This window comes from Rhinoderma darwinii, unplaced genomic scaffold (assembly GCF_050947455.1).
Source record: "Rhinoderma darwinii isolate aRhiDar2 unplaced genomic scaffold, aRhiDar2.hap1 Scaffold_447, whole genome shotgun sequence".
NCBI lineage: Eukaryota > Metazoa > Chordata > Amphibia > Anura > Rhinodermatidae > Rhinoderma > Rhinoderma darwinii.
The window spans coordinates 222,840-241,804 of NW_027463914.1; the positions used below are offsets into that span (position 1 = coordinate 222,840).

The window sequence follows — 18,965 nt, forward strand, 5'->3', positions numbered from 1 at the left end:
GCGCCCTGTCAAGCAGTACAAAATTGTGAAACTCGGGCAATACCCTGTTCCATGTCATTCCCCGTATACCCATCCACCTCACAACCGCCGCGTCCCGCGGAATCCTGAGCTGTCGACCGTCCGGCCGTACATCCGCGCGAAGGGCACCCCAGTACACAAAAGAATGTCCCATAATCCACACCATGCATGAGTCACGGCCTGCAAAACAAATGAAGAACATACACGCACCACCTCTTGCTGCCGCGTACCATTAATACTCAGGCGGAAACGCACGCACCCGGAACATGCTATACATCAATATATCGCAACATGTTCAAGCGCACATAAGAACGGAAACGCGCCGACTCCCAACGCCCTATCCGCTGCACGCCTGCATCATCTAAACCCCATCTCACCGCCTCCGTCGCTGCCCCTATACGGAAAGAATGAGACGAGTATTGCTCTGCCTGCACCCCGCTAGCCACCAGACACTTTCTGAAAACCGAAATAAACTGATACCGCGACAGAAACGAGCCATCCTCGTGCCGCAGCAACGGCCCGTCTGAGAGATCTAAACCCGCCAAGTACTCCTTGACACACAACACTGGACAAACCGGATTCTTTGGGACCGCCAGCAAAACCACTCGACGTCCTGCCCCTCCTTGGTCCGTTTTGGACCTTCGCAACACTATCTCCACCCTGTCTTCATACAAATCGACATTATCCTGCAACAAGCCCCCCGCTCTCACCGAACTGGGGGAAACCAATTCCCCTACCCGAAAAGCTCCAAAAAAAGGTAACGCAAAAGCCAACCGGAAAAGCTTGCTCTCATACTCTGAACGACACACCTGCCGCACCACCACCTCCAGGGAACACAACAATTGAAATGACACGGGACGCCTCTTATCCCTCACGACTACACCCCGTCTCAGCCCTTTCAATGCCTGGCCCACCAAAAACCGCTTCGTGATATCTGCCAACCCCCGTAACTTACAACCGAAAGCAATGGCCGCCACGAAGCGATTAACCTTAGCGACCGTGCAACCCCGGGCGAACGCATCCCCCAACCAAAACAGCAAGGCCACCATCCTATCATCATCCGAGCACACATCCCCCAAAGATCTCACCCACTCCTCCCATTGCCTCCATCCAGCCGCATACGACGACCACGTCGCACTGGCCAGTGAACGTTTAATCAATGCACCTGCCGCCTGGATACCAGCTCCCACAGATGACTGGGACAGTCCACCCCTGTTAACTCCGCGTCCGGGACCAGCTGCCGGAAACGATCCCACTGCGAGCGAGAAAGCGCGTCAGCAATACAATTCTCTACCCCGGGAACATGCACCGCCACCACCCATGCATTTAAACTCAAACAGGAAAGCACCAACTGACGCAACAAGCGAACCACTGGAGGGGACGACGCCGAAGTATTATTTATAGCCATCACCACCCCCAAATTGTCGCAATGAAAACGCACTTTTTTGTCCCGGAACCTGTCTCCCCAAATGGTGACCGCCACCACGATGGGAAACAGTTCGAGTAGGGCCAAGTTACGCGTCAGCCCCGCCTCCACCCATGCAACCGGCCATTTTTCCGCGCACCATTGACCTTTAAAGAACGCCCCGAACCCCACCGCCCCAGACGCGTCAGTGAACAATTCCAAATCGAAGCTATCTAACGCCCGGGACATCCAAAGAGAGCGCCCATTATACTGTGCCAGAAAATGGAGCCAGACCTGTAAATCTTCCCTGTGCTCTGCAGCCAGACGAATGAAATGATGGGGTTCCCGAACCCCCGCCGTCGCCGCTGCCAACCGCCGACAAAAAACCCTGCCCATCGGCATGATGCGGCAGGCAAAATTCAACTTCCCCAATAAGGACTGCAATTCACGTAGCGTAATTTTCCTAATCCGACACGCTCGCTCCACTACCAACCGCAAATCCCCCAACTTATCCTCCGGCAATCTGCACTCCATTGCTACGGAGTCGATAGTAATTCCCAAAAAACAAATGGTCGTCACCGGACCCTCAGTTTTTTCCACAGCCAAGGGTACACCGAACTCCCTTGACACCCAATTGACCGTCTCCAACAAATTTGCGCAAACCCCCGAACACGACGGGCCAACGCACAAGAAATCGTCGAGATAGTGAATAACTGATTCCATCCCCGCGACCTCCCTGACTACCCATTCCAAAAAAGAACTAAACACCTCAAAGTACGCGCACGACAACGAACAACCCATGGGAAGGCATCGATCAATGTAATAATCCCCTTCCCAATAACATCCCAACAACCTCTGGCTGTCCGGATGAACCGGCAACAAACGAAACGCCGCTTGAATATCAGTTTTTGCCATCAGAGCCCCTCTTCCGTAACCACGTACCAACGCTACCGCCGCATCAAACGACGTGTAGACCACGGAACAGATATCCTGGTCAATGCCATCGTTAACCGACGCCCCCTTCGGGAAGGACAAATGCTGAATAAGCCGGAATTTGTTACCTTCTCGTTTTGGAACCACCCCTAACGGTGACACCACCAAACCTGGAACTGGGATCGTGCTAAAGGGGCCCGCCATTCTGCCCAGATCAATCTCCTTCCGGATTTTTTCCGAGACTACCCCCGCATGCTGATATGCCGACTTAAGGTTGCGCTGCGTGAAAGGGACCTCATGCAAAGGGGGCGGAATAACGAAACCGTAACCAAAACCTAAACTAATCAACCGCGCCCCCTCCTTATTGGGGTACCTACTTAGAAAGGGGGCCATCTTTATGAGTTTCACCGGAGTCTCCCCCATAACCAGACGCACCGCTGGCTCCCCCTTGTCGTTTACCCTTCTTAAAACATTTAGACGCTCCATGTGACTGCCCGCTGCAATGTGAACACGCATGCTTGAATTTACACGTCGCTCCAAATTTGCACTGCCCCTCATTGAACTGCCAACACGTCCCAAATTTTGAACCTGAGGCCTGACTACCCCCGCCGGAAGTTCCTGCTGCATTCCCGCTCCCGGGAAAGGACTGCCCCTGCTTATAAAGTGCCGTCACTTTCAACCATAAGGCTATGTCCTTATGGTCCCACCGTATATTCGGCCGCACCGCTTTCCTCTGCCGAAACTGCTCATCGTAACGAAGCCAGGCCTGGCCCCCATAAACCCGATGCGCCTCCCCCACCGCATCCAAATAACAAAACAAGCCGGAACAATTATCTGGCGCCTTTTCCCCAATAACGCTCGCCAAAATTGCAAAAGCCTGCATCCAATTGACGAACGTTTTTGGAATCAACCTGTACCGTCTCTTTTCCTCCTCATCCTTTTTTGTTTCATCCCGCTTCACCTTATCTAAATTAAACTTCTCCAGCGGAAGCAAGGAAAAAATCTCCACATACTCGTCCTTCCAAATCCTTTCCTTTACCTCCTGCTTTAAATGCGCCCCTAACGGGCCCTCATAACAAACATAAACCTCCCCGCGCGCACGATCATCAAGACGCACCCTATCAACCTCCTTTGGCGAGTCTGTTTGAACCGCCGCCGCCACTGCCACCGCTGCCCCGGCATTCAACCCCCCACCGTTTTGACGAACCGGAGCGCTTCCAACACTGCCCCCCCACACCGCGGCCGGCGCCACACCTGACGATTCTTGGGAAGGGGAACCACCTAGCCGCCCCACTAACACTTTTAAACATCCCACTAACTCCGCCAAACTATCCCCCGCACCCGCCTGTAGCGACGGGACCCCCGACTCCACCGCGACGCCCACCGCCTCGACACCCTCTACACCGATACCCGACATCAATAAAGCTGGAAATGGTAACGTAGGTGTCAACTCACCAGGCTGCCCAGGGGCTGTGAACCCGTCAGCCGGACCCCCATGTCCACGTGGAGAGGCCCGCCGCTCACCGTCCTCCAATGCTCCGGACTCCCTCTGGCGCTGTCCGCATTGGCAATGTGTGCACGGGGAATTCCGATTTTCGTCTGAGTAAAGGGGGGGTGACATCGCATCATCCAATTGGCCGAGGTCCAGTTCATGCCTCATCCGTCCCGCTGAACCAGCTCCAAGCTGTTCCGTCCCTGGCACTCCAACCACCGACCTCATCCTGCGACCTCTGGTCGTTTCCACCTCGACGACACCATGAGCCGACCCTCTGGCTGGCACATCACCATGCAGGGTCGCCGTTGCCCTTCCGCCACGTGCTGAAGAAGGAGAGGATGTGACCGGAAGTGAAGGCCGCGTCCTCCTCGCCGCTGCCGCCGGGCGCTGCCGCGTTTTGGGATTCCTCCCAGGACCAGACGAAAGAGCAGCGGCAGGCCGCCCTGGTGTCTGGCCTGCAGGGTCCACTGATGGGCTCCTCTTGCGGCGCCTCGTGCTGCGCGTCACGCCGGGAGTGCCAGCCCTGGCCTGAGTCATGGGGGAAACGGGCTCTCCTCTTCTCCTGCCCGACCCCCTGGTACGCCGGTCCTGTACCTCGGCCTGCTCCAGCAGCCCCGCGACCACCGGCATGACAGAGCGCTCCCCGCTTGCTCCAGCCGACTCTGCTCGCTCCTGGACCGGAGCGCCCGATTGTCCCTGCAGCAGCGTCGCTACTCGTGCTCCGAGCCATCCAGGACCCTGAGAGGCTGCCGCGGCCCGCAACAGCTCCATAGCCTCCTCATCAGATGCAGCAGGGGTAGCAAACATGTTCCTGCTTCTGTGTCCTGGCGAAGAGAGGGAGAGCACAAACAGGAAACAGGTACATCCCCTTCAATCCCCACCCCTTCTCACTCAAGCCCTCCTGCTGTCCCCCCCCCCTTTCCTCTCATAGGCCAGCCAACTCTGTGTCCCTCCCATCTATTTTAGTCATGGAGGCCTTCCCTTATTCCTTTTTCCTTCTTTCAGTACGGCCTCTTCTTTTAATCAATTAGCTCATTATCACTCATGCATTGTCCAACAGGTGTTGAAATAATGGGATTAAAAGGGGAGATCCCTTCAGAAAGACAGAAACAATGGCAAACACAAAAAACACTTTTGGAATCTGATTTTAGTCAACACATAAGGAAAGGGTGCACCAGTCCTGGAAATACTGCAATACCAGGTCAATGCGTGGAGTGGACAGAGCAAGCTCTATTTCCATCTCCCTGTTCTAAAAATCCATTTAATATATGGTCCCCAGATAGGGGACGTATCAGATATTACACTGATAAGAACAGATACTACACTTGATCTTAGCCAAAAGGCCGAGAAGCGATAACCCGAACGGGCCGCGCGTTGCCCGAGCCTGCCCGATACTGCTGTTCAGCCCTTGCAGCGATTCAGCCTACTTCTAGGCAATTCCATGGGGCCCTGCAGGCTCACACACTCACAGCTACACGGGAGGTGAATAAAGGCCGGAGAGGAAGCCAGACAGGATTTGCTTCTTTTGCTTGCACCACAATGCAGTGCTGAAAGAGGAGGAATCTACATAAAAACGCCTTCCTGGCAATGCCCAAATGCCCTGCTGCCATGCAGATAAACACTGGCAGCGGCAGCAAGTGCATGCCCACAGCCACCCCTTGTTCCTTCACACCTTGTATCAGCTGTAATCCAGTCCAGTCTAGTGCTGCCTGCTGAGCAGCACTGACCAACACTGCCTGGGCCCAGGCTTTTATCTCTGAGGCCCCATTATGATGTCAGAAAGCTGGCTCTGGCTCCTCAGGGCTCCACTATGACACGTGCAAAGTTCCGTCTGAACTTTATATAAGACGGTGCGGCTCAGTCAGTCACTCAGTGTTGCCTGAGAGGGCAACACTGCAACAGCCGGCCGCCAGGCTGTCTTTTTTTGCACAGCTAGTTGCCTCCAGGAGGCCACAAGAGGGAGACAAGGGACTGCAAAATGGAAAATAAGCATCCACCAACTTTACAGACAACTTCTCCTTGCTCCTACAACCTCCATCCTTGCACAGTTTGTTATTCTTCTAGGTAACATAGTAACAAATCCAAATTTCTGCTCTCTTTGTAGGCAAGCAAGGCTTTGTTGCAACTGCAATTCTTACTCCTTCTTGAAATGTAGGGACGACAGTACATTCCATCACATCCATCTAGTGTACACAGGTAGGTCCATTGTGGCGGGCGGGCGGCTTTAATGGCTGTTTGCTGTTCCCCTACTCCACTCCACTATTTGACTGTGGTGCTGCATCAATCAGTGGCTGGCTCAGGTGCAGCTCTTTAACTTACCTAAAAGGGAGGGCGGAGAGAAGACAAGGAAGGTGAATGAGCTGTTCCAATGTGAAATGCCGGAAACACAGACACACAGACGACACAAAACAAGAGGTGGCAATGTATTCATTAATTGCATTTAATCAATTAGCTCATTATCACTCATGCATTGTCCAACAGGTGTTGAAATAATGGGATTAAAAGGGGAGATCCCTTCAGAAAGACAGAAACAATGGCAAACACAAGAAACACTTTTGGAATCTGATTTTAGTCAACACATAAGGAAAGGGTGCACCGGTCCTGGAAATACTGCAATACCAGGTCAATGCGTGGAGTGGACAGAGCAAGCTCTATTTCCATCTCCCTGTTCTAAAAATCCATTTAATATATGGTCCCCAGATAGGGGACGTATCAGATATTAAACTGATAAGAACAGATACTACACTTGATCTTAGCCAAAAGGCCGAGAAGCGATAACCCGAACGGGCCGCGCGTTGCCCGAGCCTGCCCGATACTGCTGTTCAGCCCTTGCAGCGATTCAGCCTACTTCTAGGCAATTCCATGGGGCCCTGCAGGCTCACACACTCACAGCTACACGGGAGGTGAATAAAGGCCGGAGAGGATGCCAGACAGGATTTGCTTCTTTTGCTTGCACCACAATGCAGTGCTGAAAGAGGAGGAATCTACATAAAAACGCCTTCCTGGCAACGCCCAAATGCCCTGCTGCCATGCAGATAAACACTGGCAGCGGCAGCAAGTGCATGCCCACAGCCACCCCTTGTTCCTTCACACCTTGTATCAGCTGTAATCCAGTCCAGTCCAGTGCTGCCTGCTGAGCAGCACTGACCAACACTGCCTGGGCCCAGGCTTTTATCTCTGAGGCCCCATTATGATGTCAGAAAGCTGGCTCTGGCTCCTCAGGGCTCCACTATGACACGTGCAAAGTTCCGTCTGAACTTTATATAAGACGGTGCGGCTCAGTCAGTCACTCAGTGTTGCCTGAGAGGGCAACACTGCAACAGCCGGCCGCCAGGCTGTCTTTTTTTGCACAGCTAGTTTTGCAGACACTGAAGCGCCTAGGGAGAGTGTCAGGGACTGCAAGGGGTTAAGAAAGGATGGAACGGTTTAAAATAATGCCCAGGACCAGGATTGGTCAACAAGGGGTAAGAGGGGCGTGGTTAAGAAGATATAAGGCAGGGGTTTGGAGCAGGAAGCCCTCTTACCTTCAAGCTGCAGTGGAAGAAACACCTTTGCTGCTGCTGTGGAGATTCAGAGCGTGGTCTTTCAAGAAGATGGCAGAAGAACTGTTGCGGAAGGTGGCACAGCGGGTAGCGTCAGAGGGACCTGCCTGGCTGGAATCCCTGTTGGAGGAAGGAGAGAAGCGAGGATCTGAGCGGGGCACGGAACAGTCGGGAGCGGCTACCCGAGGTAGGCCGCAGCGCGTTACACGCCCTCCGGTTCGACTGAGCCCTAGCCCCGTTGCTATGAGGGGTGCTGTGACTGCTGCACAGTCATGCGGTGGTCCCAGCAGGTCCCCTAGGCCTATGTCGACGGGTGCTTCGTCAGTCGACATAGTGCCCCCCTCCCCCCCGCCCACTCGTCGCACTGGCGTCCTTCCCCATGGCGGTAAGAGGGCGGCTGTTAAACCGGCACGGGCACGGTACAACCCGCCTCGAGCTGCTGATGCGGGCGCGGAGGCAGCGGTCGACTATCGTGACAGTGGGGTGAATATGGCTGACTCAGGTAACTGGTCCGACATGGTCGCTTACCATGCGGCATGTTCACAGGAGCTGGGACTTGCTTCCGGTGCCTGTGTGCAGCCGGGGTCGGCGCCATCTTTCCCCGTGCTGTTCTCTACGCAGCCTGAATTGGCGGCGGGGGGAACAGGGGCGGGACGTCCTGGCAGGCGCAGTGCGGCCAGGACACAAGATGGCGGCTCACGAAAAAAGAAGATGGCGGCGGGTTCGGGGAAGCGGGCGGTGAGCAAGCAGCCCAGCCAGGGGGCGGGTGCTTCTGCGGTGCCTGTCGCTTCTCCACCCCGGTCCCCCCCGGGCCCCTGTCAGCATGGGTCAAGGCCAGGGGGGGAGTGTGCTAGGAAAGATAGGGTTGAGGGTGTTTTGGGACTCTATTTGCCCTTCTCCTGCCTTGTCATCTTTTTCTCCTGCAGGTCCAAGAAGGGAGCGTTCCAGGCGAGGGAGGAAACGCCGGGCTGGAGGACATCGCCGGCACGGCCATCATAGACGTCGCAGGTCAGGTGACGAGAAGAGGCGTGGTCGGCGGTATTCCTCGTCTTCCAGCGATGGATTCTCCTCCTCGTCGGCGACGACGTCCGCATCATCAGGATCGTGGAGGAGGTCGTCGAGGAGATCATCACGGCCGCAGAGACGCAGTCGACGCCGGGAGGTGCAGCGCTTGTCGGTGGATCAGGAGCAGCTGTCCCAGGTTGTCCCTCCCGCCGGGCCGGTGGAGGAGGTGCAGGCCATGGTTCCAGTGCCGCGGCAAGTGGCTGAAGGACCCTCTGGAGTCGGTGGGACCTCTGGGAGCGGTGAGTCGGCCTGCGGTGACGCATGGCTTAATAAATCTAATGCAGCGGGTGCGGATTTGATTTCTGTTTTAAAAGCCGTGGTGGCTGGGTTGAAAGTGAATGAGGGAACGTCGTGTCCCTCGGTGCCACCAGAGGGAGCTATGCCCCCGTCTGAGAAAGAGAATGCTTTAGCTAGTTTGACGTTTAGAGATTCATTGTTTTGTGGAGTCGCTCCTCTCGGGACTCATTTGTCAGCTGAGATCAAGGACAAGATTTGGAGGAATGAATTTGTGGATATTTGGTCCTTGGTCTCGGTGGAGCAGGTGACTGTCGACAAGGAGCGGGGTTTTGAGAGAGGTTCGGATAGGAAAGCGAAAGTAGCGAAAACATTTGGCAACTGGGTACAGTGTTACGCTACACTGGCTCATGTTATTTGCCAACGCTATCCTGGGAAAGGGGCCGAGTTGTTTGTCTATTTTGACACAATTTTCAGCGCCCACAGGCTGCACGGTGGTGCGGCCTGGTGGCGATATGATGAAGAATTTCGGCGTCGTTTGGCTTTGTCGCCTGAGATTAGTTGGGCGACGAAGGCAACGGACGTGTGGTTGCAGCTTATCTTAGCGCAAGGGAGCAGGCAGCAACGCCCCTTTCCCAGTGCGGCCGCAGCGCCGGGCCCCGCCCCTGGAGTTGCGGCCGCTAGGCCCACGGGTGCCTGTTGGCTCTACAACGAGGGCCACTGTCGTTTCTTTGCCACGTGCAAATTCCGACATGAATGCTCCATCTGTGGGGGCGCTCATGCGGCGCTCCGGTGTTTCCGGAGAGGTAAGCAGCCGGTTAAGGCACCTCCTTCCGGCGCAGCGGAGAACGCCGGTGAACGTGCTCGAGATGGGCCCATGGTTAGAGCGGTACCACAGGAGGCGGGAAGCAGAGGTGCTCACTAGCGGGTTTTCGTTTGGTTTTGAGATTCCTTTTGAATATTCTGCGGCATTGTCATTGGCTGACAATTTGAAGTCGATCAATGAGAATGTGGGCATTGCGCGGCTAAAATTGGCAAAAGAAGTGGAATTAGGGAGAATGGCAGGTCCATTCAGCGAGCCGCCGTATACGAATCTGCGAGTTTCCCCCCTCGGTTTAGTTCCAAAGAAGGAACGAGGAAAGTTTAGGCTGATTCATCACCTTTCCTTTCCTCGCGGTGGTTCTGTTAACGACGGTATTTCTAGGGCGGAGGCGGCGGTTTCGTATACGTCTTTCGATGTTGCAGTAAGGCTGGTACAGGCGGCTGGACAGGGGGCGTTGTTGGCTAAATCTGATATTGAAGCGGCCTTTCGTTTGCTGCCGGTTCATCCGGAGTGTTTTCACCTGTTGGGTTGTTGTTTAGATAAAGGGTTTTACGTGGATATGTGCCTTCCCATGGGTTGTTCAATATCATGCAGTTACTTTGAGATGTTTGCGTCATTTTTAGAATGGGTAGTTCGTTTGGAGTCTGGTTGTGATTCGATCATTCATTATCTGGATGATTTTCTTCTTGTAGGCCCGGGGGGCTCTGGGTTGTGCAGCACGTTGCTGAGGGTGTTTCGGCAGGTGATGTCGCGTTTCGGTGTACCTATTTCCGAAGAAAAGACGGAAGGTCCTGTAACTGTTTTGTCATTTTTGGGTATCGAAATAGATAGCAAGCGGATGATTTTTCGCTTGCCCGATGATAAATTGGCAAGGCTAGTGACGCAAGTTGACCAGGTCATGGGTTCGAAGAAAGTGACGTTAAAACAGTTACAGTCGTTAATGGGATTGCTGGTGTTTGCTTGTCGTATAATTCCAATGGGTCGTGTTTTCTCTAGGCGTTTGTCTTTAGCCACTAGAGGTATCTCGAAGCCAAATCATTTTATCCGGGTAACCTCTTGGATGAAGAAGGATTTGTTTGTCTGGCATTCTTTTTTGAGTTCGTTTAATGGGAGGTCGGTGTGTCAGGACGCTGAGTTGTCTAATGTAGAATTGGAATTGTTTACGGATGCAGCCGGAAGTGATGGTTTAGGAGCAATTTTGGGCCGAAGTTGGTGTAGATCCCTTGGCCCTTGCATTGGAGTGATTTGGGAGTTTTACGTAATTTGACGCTATTGGAATTGTTTCCTATTATAGTGGCAATAGAGTTGTGGGGTAGCGTGATGGTGAACAAGAGGATTGTATTTTGGACAGACAACATGGCGGTGGTGCATGCGGTGAACGGGTTGTCGTCTAGTTCATTGCCGGTATTAGCTTTATTAAGACGGTTGGTTTTGAAGTGTTTGCGTTTGAATGTGTGGTTTCGTGCGAAACATGTTCCGGGTGTCCGTAATGTGATGGCTGATGCTTTGTCTCGTTCACAGATGTCCCGGTTTCGGGAATTGCACCCGGCAGCTTTGGCAGAAGGGGTGTCCCCCCCCCTTCACTTATGGGGCCCTGGTCGAGGACAACTTATGAGGCTGTTGAGGGGTTCGGTGGTACCGGCGACTTGGAAGAGTCATTGCAGAGCGTGGATCGGTGGTTGGAGATTGCGGGGAATAACTTCCATCACAGGATGGTTGTCACCTGGACGTCACGTTAGCAAGTTTGGTACAAATACGTCAGGAAGGGGGTAGTGCGGCCACAGCGAGCAAGGTTTTTAGCAGGGGTGGCCTTTATGTTAAAATTGTGGGGATGCAGAGATGTTACAAAAGAATTTGTGGTTCGGCAGTCTTTAAAAGGGTGGAAAAAAGAGGCGTGTTCCAGGGACACGAGGCGGCCAGTATCTTTTTCGCTTTTGGGTCGGCTTCTAGCCGTTTTATGTTTTGTGTGTCGGGATGAATATGAAGTGTCCTTGTTCGGCGCGGCGTTTTCTTTGGCTTTCTTTGCCGCATTACGGGTTAGTGAGCTGGTTCCGCACAGCGTAAGTGCAAGCGGTGGTCTTCTCGGATCGGATGTAGTAACGTTGGGAGATTCTCTCAGGGTCTGTGTGCGGCGGTCAAAGACTGATATGGTAGGGAGGGGGGCTTGGCTGTCGATTGGGAGGATTGGGGGGCAGTATTGCCCGGTAAAATGGGTCCAGGAATTCGTGTTGGTCCGAGTGCCCGGGGCTCAATTCTTGATCCATCAGGATGGATCCGCAATGTCGCAGTTTCAATTTGAGCCGATTTTTAAGGCCGGTTTGAACTACCTAGGTTTGCCACCGGGCGAGTTTGGTACACATTCGTTTAGGATAGGGGCGGCAACTGAGGCGGATGCCTTGGGCTTGGATTCAGCGGCTATCATGAGTCTGGGTAGATGGCGTTCTAATAGCTATAAGTCATATGTGCGACCTGATTTGGTTTTAAAGAGTGTGTAAGCTGGAAGTTTTCATAGTAAAAAAAAAAAAAAAAAAAAAAATGTCGCCCCCTCCCCCCCCCCCATCCCTGTTTTCCTTCCTTGTTTTATATGGAGTGTTATGTTAATCCTGCCTGTATCTTCATTTGACCGGAATGTAGCTTAATTTCTTTGTTAGGGTCGCGGCGCCCCCAAGTGTGGATCTTGGGGCATTCGTATGTGCATTGGGCAGCGGTTCGAGCGGGTCGAAGGCCATTAGGTCCGAATTTGGGCCTCTCACCATCCGACGTCCATTGGAGAGGTGTCCGGGGATTACGGTGGGTGCAGTTACTGCCAGAAGTAGTGGCAGTTACAAGGCACACGTATGGACCTGTTGTCCTGATCATACATGCGGGTGGAAATGACATCGGCCAAGTGAAAATGGCTGAGTTATTGTCATTTATACGGACTGATTTGGCGCGTTTTCAGGATCTGTTCGCCCGTTGCGTGGTAGTTTGGTCCGAAATAGTGGCGCGCACGGTGTGGCGAGGAGCGAGGAACATGGCAGCGTTGGAGAGAGTGCGCAGGCTAATTAATGTGCGGGTGTCGCGGTTCATTCGCTCTATAGGGGGGATCGGGTTGCGACACCAATCCCTGGAGGGGGATAATGCAGATTTGCTAGCGCCTGATGGAGTGCATCTGAATGATATCGGGCTCGATATCTTTTTATTGGATCTCTTGGATGGTGCCGAGAGAGGGTTGGCGTTGCTTGGTGGGGGTGGTCGGGGGACTGAGTAGGTTTCTCAGTTCCCCCTTCTTGGCGGAAAGTACGGCAGATGAAGACGGAGGTAGCACCCTACATGCCTGATGGAGACAGGGAGCATCGGCATTTCAGGAGGAGAGAAAAATAAATATATATATATGTCTTCATGCCGATGTTTGTAAATAAGAATAAAGCTGTGGCCACTTCCACATTTCCATAAAGAAGGTGTTGGTGTGTTAATTCAAAGAAGGATGGTTAAGGTCCTGGGCAGGTAAAGTGGATAATGGGTCCTTGCAGTCTTGCAGACACTGAAGCGCCTAGGGAGAGTGTCAGGGACTGCAAGGGGTTAAGAAAGGATGGAACGGTTTAAAATAATGCCCAGGACCAGGATTGGTCAACAAGGGGTAAGAGGGGCATGGTTAAGAAGATATAAGGCAGGGGTTTGGAGCAGGAAGCCCTCTTACCTTCAAGCTGCAGTGGAAGAAACACCCACCCTCCCTCCCCTGGTGGTTTTGGTTTTGTTTTGGAGAATTTTTCTACGGTTATATATTCTTGTTCTGGCGTTTTTCTGGTTTTTTCGTAGATGTCACAGCTGGCGGAAAGTACGGCAGATGAAGACGGAGGTAGCACCCTACATGCCTGATGGAGACAGGGAGCATCGGCATTTCAGGAGGAGAGAAAAATAAATATATATATATGTCTTCATGCCGATGTTTGTAAATAAGAATAAAGCTGTGGCCACTTCCACATTTCCATAAAGAAGGTGTTGGTGTGTTAATTCAAAGAAGGATGGTTAAGGTCCTGGGCAGGTAAAGTGGATAATGGGTCCTTGCAGTCGCCTCCAGGAGGCCACAAGAGGGAGACAAGGGACTGCAAAATGGAAAATAAGCATCCACCAACTTTACAGACAACTTCTCCTTGCTCCTACAACCTCCATCCTTGCACAGTTTGTTATTCTTCTAGGTAACATAGTAACAAATCCAAATTGCTGCTCTCTTTGTAGGCAAGCAAGGCTTTGTTGCAACTGCAATTCTTACTCCTTCTTGAAATGTAGGGACGACAGTACATGCCATCACATCCATCTAGTGTACACAGGTAGGTCCATTGTGGCGGGCGGGCGGGCGGGCGGCTTTAATGGCTGTTTGCTGTTCCCCTACTCCACTCCACTATTTGACTGTGGTGCTGCATCAATCAGTGGCTGGCTCAGAGTTATTCACAGAAACATGGTTCTTTTACTGCCAGCCGCGAAAGCGAAAATAACCAAGATCGAGCGTCTAGGATTTACTTGTCAATAACTCGCCTGGGAAACATCCAGAGAAGTCAAACACAGTGCTCCTATACTAATTGCCAGGCGCTGAGACGAATGCCGCCAAGATCGAGCGTCTAGGACTTACGGTTAAGGAATTAGCCTCAGAAACATGGTTCTGAACATGCTGCCAATTGCTCGCCTGGGAAACATGCAGAGAAGTCCAAGATAGTGTTTTTTAGACTGGCTGCCACGAGCTGAATCGAATGCAGCCAAGAGCGAGCGTCTGTGACTTACGGTTCAGGAGTTATTCACAGAAACATGGTTCTGAACATGCTGCCAATTGCTCGCCTGGGAAACATGCAGAGAAGTCCAAGATAGTGTTTTTTAGACTGGCTGCCACGAGCTGAATCGAATGCAGCCAAGAGCGAGCGTCTGTGACTTACGGTTCAGGAGTTATTCACAGAAACATGGTTCTGAACATGCTGCCAATTGCTCGCCTGGGAAACATGCAGAGAAGTCCAAGATAGTGTTTTTTAGACTGGCTGCCACGAGCTGAATCGAATGCAGCCAAGAGCGAGCGTCTGTGACTTACGGTTCAGGAGTTATTCACAGAAACATGGTTCTGAACATGCTGCCAATTGCTCGCCTGGGAAACATGCAGAGAAGTCCAAGATAGTGTTTTTTAGACTGGCTGCCACGAGCTGAATCGAATGCAGCCAAGAGCGAGCGTCTGTGACTTACGGTTCAAGAGTTATTCACAGAAACATGGTTCTTTTACTGCCAGCCGCGAAAGCGAAAATAACCAAGATCGAGCGTCTAGGATTTACTTGTCAATAACTCGCCTGGGAAACATCCAGAGAAGTCAAACACAGTGCTCCTATACTAATTGCCAGGCGCTGAGACGAATGCCGCCAAGATCGAGCGTCTAGGACTTACGGTTAAGGAATTAGCCTCAGAAACATGGTTCTGAACATGCTGCCAATTGCTCGCCTGGGAAACATGCAGAGAAGTCCAAGATAGTGTTTTTTAGACTGGCTGCCACGAGCTGAATCGAATGCAGCCAAGAGCGAGCGTCTAGGACTTACGGTTCAGGAGTTATTCACAGAAACATGGTTCTGAACATGCTGCCAATTGCTCGCCTGGGAAACATGCAGAGAAGTCCAAGATAGTGTTTTTTAGACTGGCTGCCACGAGCTGAATCGAATGCAGCCAAGAGCGAGCGTCTGTGACTTACGGTTCAAGAGTTATTCACAGAAACATGGTTCTTTTACTGCCAGCCGCGAAAGCGAAAATAACCAAGATCGAGCGTCTAGGATTTACTTGTCAATAACTCGCCTGGGAAACATCCAGAGAAGTCAAACACAGTGCTCCTATACTAATTGCCAGGCGCTGAGACGAATGCCGCCAAGATCGAGCGTCTAGGACTTACGGTTAAGGAATTAGCCTCAGAAACATGGTTCTGAACATGCTGCCAATTGCTCGCCTGGGAAACATGCAGAGAAGTCCAAGATAGTGTTTTTTAGACTGGCTGCCACGAGCTGAATCGAATGCAGCCAAGAGCGAGCGTCTAGGACTTACGGTTCAGGAGTTATTCACAGAAACATGATTCTGAACATGCTGCCAATTGCTCGCCTGGGAAACATGCAGAGAAGTCCAAGATAGTGTTTTTTAGACTGGCTGCCAGGAGCTGAATCGAATGCAGCCAAGAGCGAGCGTCTGTGACTTACGGTTCAGGAGTTATTCACAGAAACATGGTTCTGAACATGCTGCCAATTGCTCGCCTGGGAAACATGCAGAGAAGTCCAAGATAGTGTTTTTTAGACTGGCTGCCACGAGCTGAATCGAATGCAGCCAAGAGCGAGCGTCTGTGACTTACGGTTCAAGAGTTATTCACAGAAACATGGTTCTTTTACTGCCAGCCGCGAAAGCGAAAATAACCAAGATCGAGCGTCTAGGATTTACTTGTCAATAACTCGCCTGGGAAACATCCAGAGAAGTCAAACACAGTGCTCCTATACTAATTGCCAGGCGCTGAGACAAATGCCGCCAAGATCGAGTGTCTAGGACTTACGGTTAAGGAATTAGCCTCAGAAACATGGTTCTGAACATGCTGCCAATTGCTCGCCTGGGAAACATGCAGAGAAGTCCAAGATAGTGTTTTTTAGACTGGCTGCCACGAGCTGAATCGAATGCAGCCAAGAGCGAGCGTCTAGGACTTACGGTTCAGGAGTTATTCACAGAAACATGGTTCTGAACATGCTGCCAATTGCTCGCCTGGGAAACATGCAGAGAAGTCCAAGATAGTGTTTTTTAGACTGGCTGCCACGAGCTGAATCGAATGCAGCCAAGAGCGAGCGTCTGTGACTTACGGTTCAGGAGTTATTCACAGAAACATGGTTCTGAACATGCTGCCAATTGCTCGCCTGGGAAACATGCAGAGAAGTCCAAGATAGTGTTTTTTAGACTGGCTGCCACGAGCTGAATCGAATGCAGCCAAGAGCGAGCGTCTGTGACTTACGGTTCAAGAGTTATTCACAGAAACATGGTTCTTTTACTGCCAGCCGCGAAAGCGAAAATAACCAAGATCGAGCGTCTAGGATTTACTTGTCAATAACTCGCCTGGGAAACATCCAGAGAAGTCAAACACAGTGCTCCTATACTAATTGCCAGGCGCTGAGACGAATGCCGCCAAGATCGAGCGTCTAGGACTTAAGGAATTAGCCTCAGAAACATGGTTCTGAACATGCTGCCAATTGCTCGCCTGGGAAACATGCAGAGAAGTCCAAGATAGTGTTTTTTAGACTGGCTGCCACGAGCTGAATCGAATGCAGCCAAGAGCGAGCGTCTGTGACTTACGGTTCAGGAGTTATTCACAGAAACATGGTTCTGAACATGCTGCCAATTGCTCGCCTGGGAAACATTCAGAGAAGTCCAAGATAGTGTTTTTTAGACTGGCTGCCACGAGCTGAATCGAATGCAGCCAAGAGCGAGCGTCTGTGACTTACGGTTCAGGAGTTATTCACAGAAACATGGTTCTGAACATGCTGCCAATTGCTCGCCTGGGAAACATGCAGAGAAGTCCAAGATAGTGTTTTTTAGACTGGCTGCCACGAGCTGAATCGAATGCAGCCAAGAGCGAGCGTCTGTGACTTACGGTTCAGGAGTTATTCACAGAAACATGGTTCTGAACATGCTGCCAATTGCTCGCCTGGGAAACATGCAGAGAAGTCCAAGATAGTGTTTTTTAGACTGGCTGCCACGAGCTGAATCGAATGCAGCCAAGAGCGAGCGTCTGTGACTTACGGTTCAAGAGTTATTCACAGAAACATGGTTCTTTTACTGCCAGCCGCGAAAGCGAAAATAACCAAGATTGAGCGTCTAGGATTTACTTGTCAATAACTCGCCTGGGAAACATCCAGAGAAGTCAAACACAGTGCTCCTATACTAATTGCCAGGCGCTGAGACGAATGCCGCCAAGATCGAGCATCTAGGACTTACGGTTAAGGAATTAGCCTCAGAAACATGGTTCTGAACATGCTGCCAATTGCTCGCCTGGGAAACATGCAGAGAAGTCCAAGATAGTGTTTTTTAGACTGGCTGCCACGAGCTGAATCGAATGCAGCCAAGAGCGAGCGTCTGTGACTTACGTTTCAGGAGTTATTCACAGAAACATGGTTCTGAACATGCTGCCAATTGCTCGCCTGGGAAACATGCAGAGAAGTCCAAGATAGTGTTTTTTAGACTGGCTGCCACGAGCTGAATCGAATGCAGCCAAGAGCGAGCGTCTGTGACTTACGGTTCAGGAGTTATTCACAGAAACATGGTTCTGAACATGCTGCCAATTGCTCGCCTGGGAAACATGCAGAGAAGTCCAAGATAGTGTTTTTTAGACTGGCTGCCACGAGCTGAATCGAATGCAGCCAAGAGCGAGCGTCTGTGACTTACGGTTCAGGAGTTATTCACAGAAACATGGTTCTGAACATGCTGCCAATTGCTCGCCTGGGAAACATGCAGAGAAGTCCAAGATAGTGTTTTTTAGACTGGCTGCCACGAGCTGAATCGAATGCAGCCAAGAGCGAGCGTCTGTGACTTACGGTTCAAGAGTTATTCACAGAAACATGGTTCTTTTACTGCCAGCCGCGAAAGCGAAAATAACCAAGATCGAGCGTCTAGGATTTACTTGTCAATAACTCGCCTGGGAAACATCCAGAGAAGTCAAACACAGTGCTCCTATACTAATTGCCAGGCGCTGAGACGAATGCCGCCAAGATCGAGCGTCTAGAACTTACGATTAAGGAATTAGCCTCAGAAACATGGTTCTGAACATGCTGCCAATTGCTCGCCTGGGAAACATGCAGAGAAGTCCAAGATAGTGTTTTTAGACTGGCTGTCACGAGCTGAATCGAATGCAGCCAAGAGCGAGCGTCTAGGACTTACGGTTCAGGAGTTATTCACAGAAACATGGTTCTGAACATGCTGCCAATTGCTCGCCTGGGAAACATGCAGAGAAGTCCAAGATAGTGTTTTTTAGACTGGCTGCCACGAGCTGAATCGAATGCAGCCAAGAGCGAGCGTCTGTGACTTACGGTTCAAGAGTTATTCACAGAAACATGGTTCTTTTACTGCCAGCCGCGAAAGCGAAAATAACCAAGATCGAGCGTCTAGGATTTACTTGTCAATAACTCGCCTGGGAAACATCCAGAGAAGTCAAACACAGTGCTCCTATACTAATTGCCAGGCGCTGAGACGAATGCCGCCAAGATCGAGCGTCTAGAACTTACGGTTAAGGAATTAGCCTCAGAAACATGGTTCTGAACATGCTGCCAATTGCTCGCCTGGGAAACATGCAGAGAAGTCCAAGATAGTGTTTTTTAGACTGGCTGTCACGAGCTGAATCGAATGCAGCCAAGAGCGAGCGTCTAGGACTTACGGTTCAGGAGTTATTCACAGAAACATGGTTCTGAACATGCTGCCAATTGCTCGCCT

At 51.6% G+C, this 18,965-nt stretch overlaps 2 non-coding genes across 2 annotated transcripts; both read right to left on the bottom strand.

Moving 5' to 3' along the window:
• Window positions 1–5,015: 5,015 nt before the first annotated feature.
• On the bottom strand, window positions 5,016–5,206 carry LOC142716113 (U2 spliceosomal RNA). Its single transcript, XR_012871394.1, has one exon. It is a non-coding gene; the product is annotated as a U2 spliceosomal RNA (small nuclear RNA).
• Window positions 5,207–6,436: 1,230 nt separating this feature from the next.
• LOC142716101 (U2 spliceosomal RNA) lies at window positions 6,437–6,627 on the bottom strand. The gene has a single exon (XR_012871389.1). It is a non-coding gene; the product is annotated as a U2 spliceosomal RNA (small nuclear RNA).
• Window positions 6,628–18,965: the final 12,338 nt, after the last annotated feature.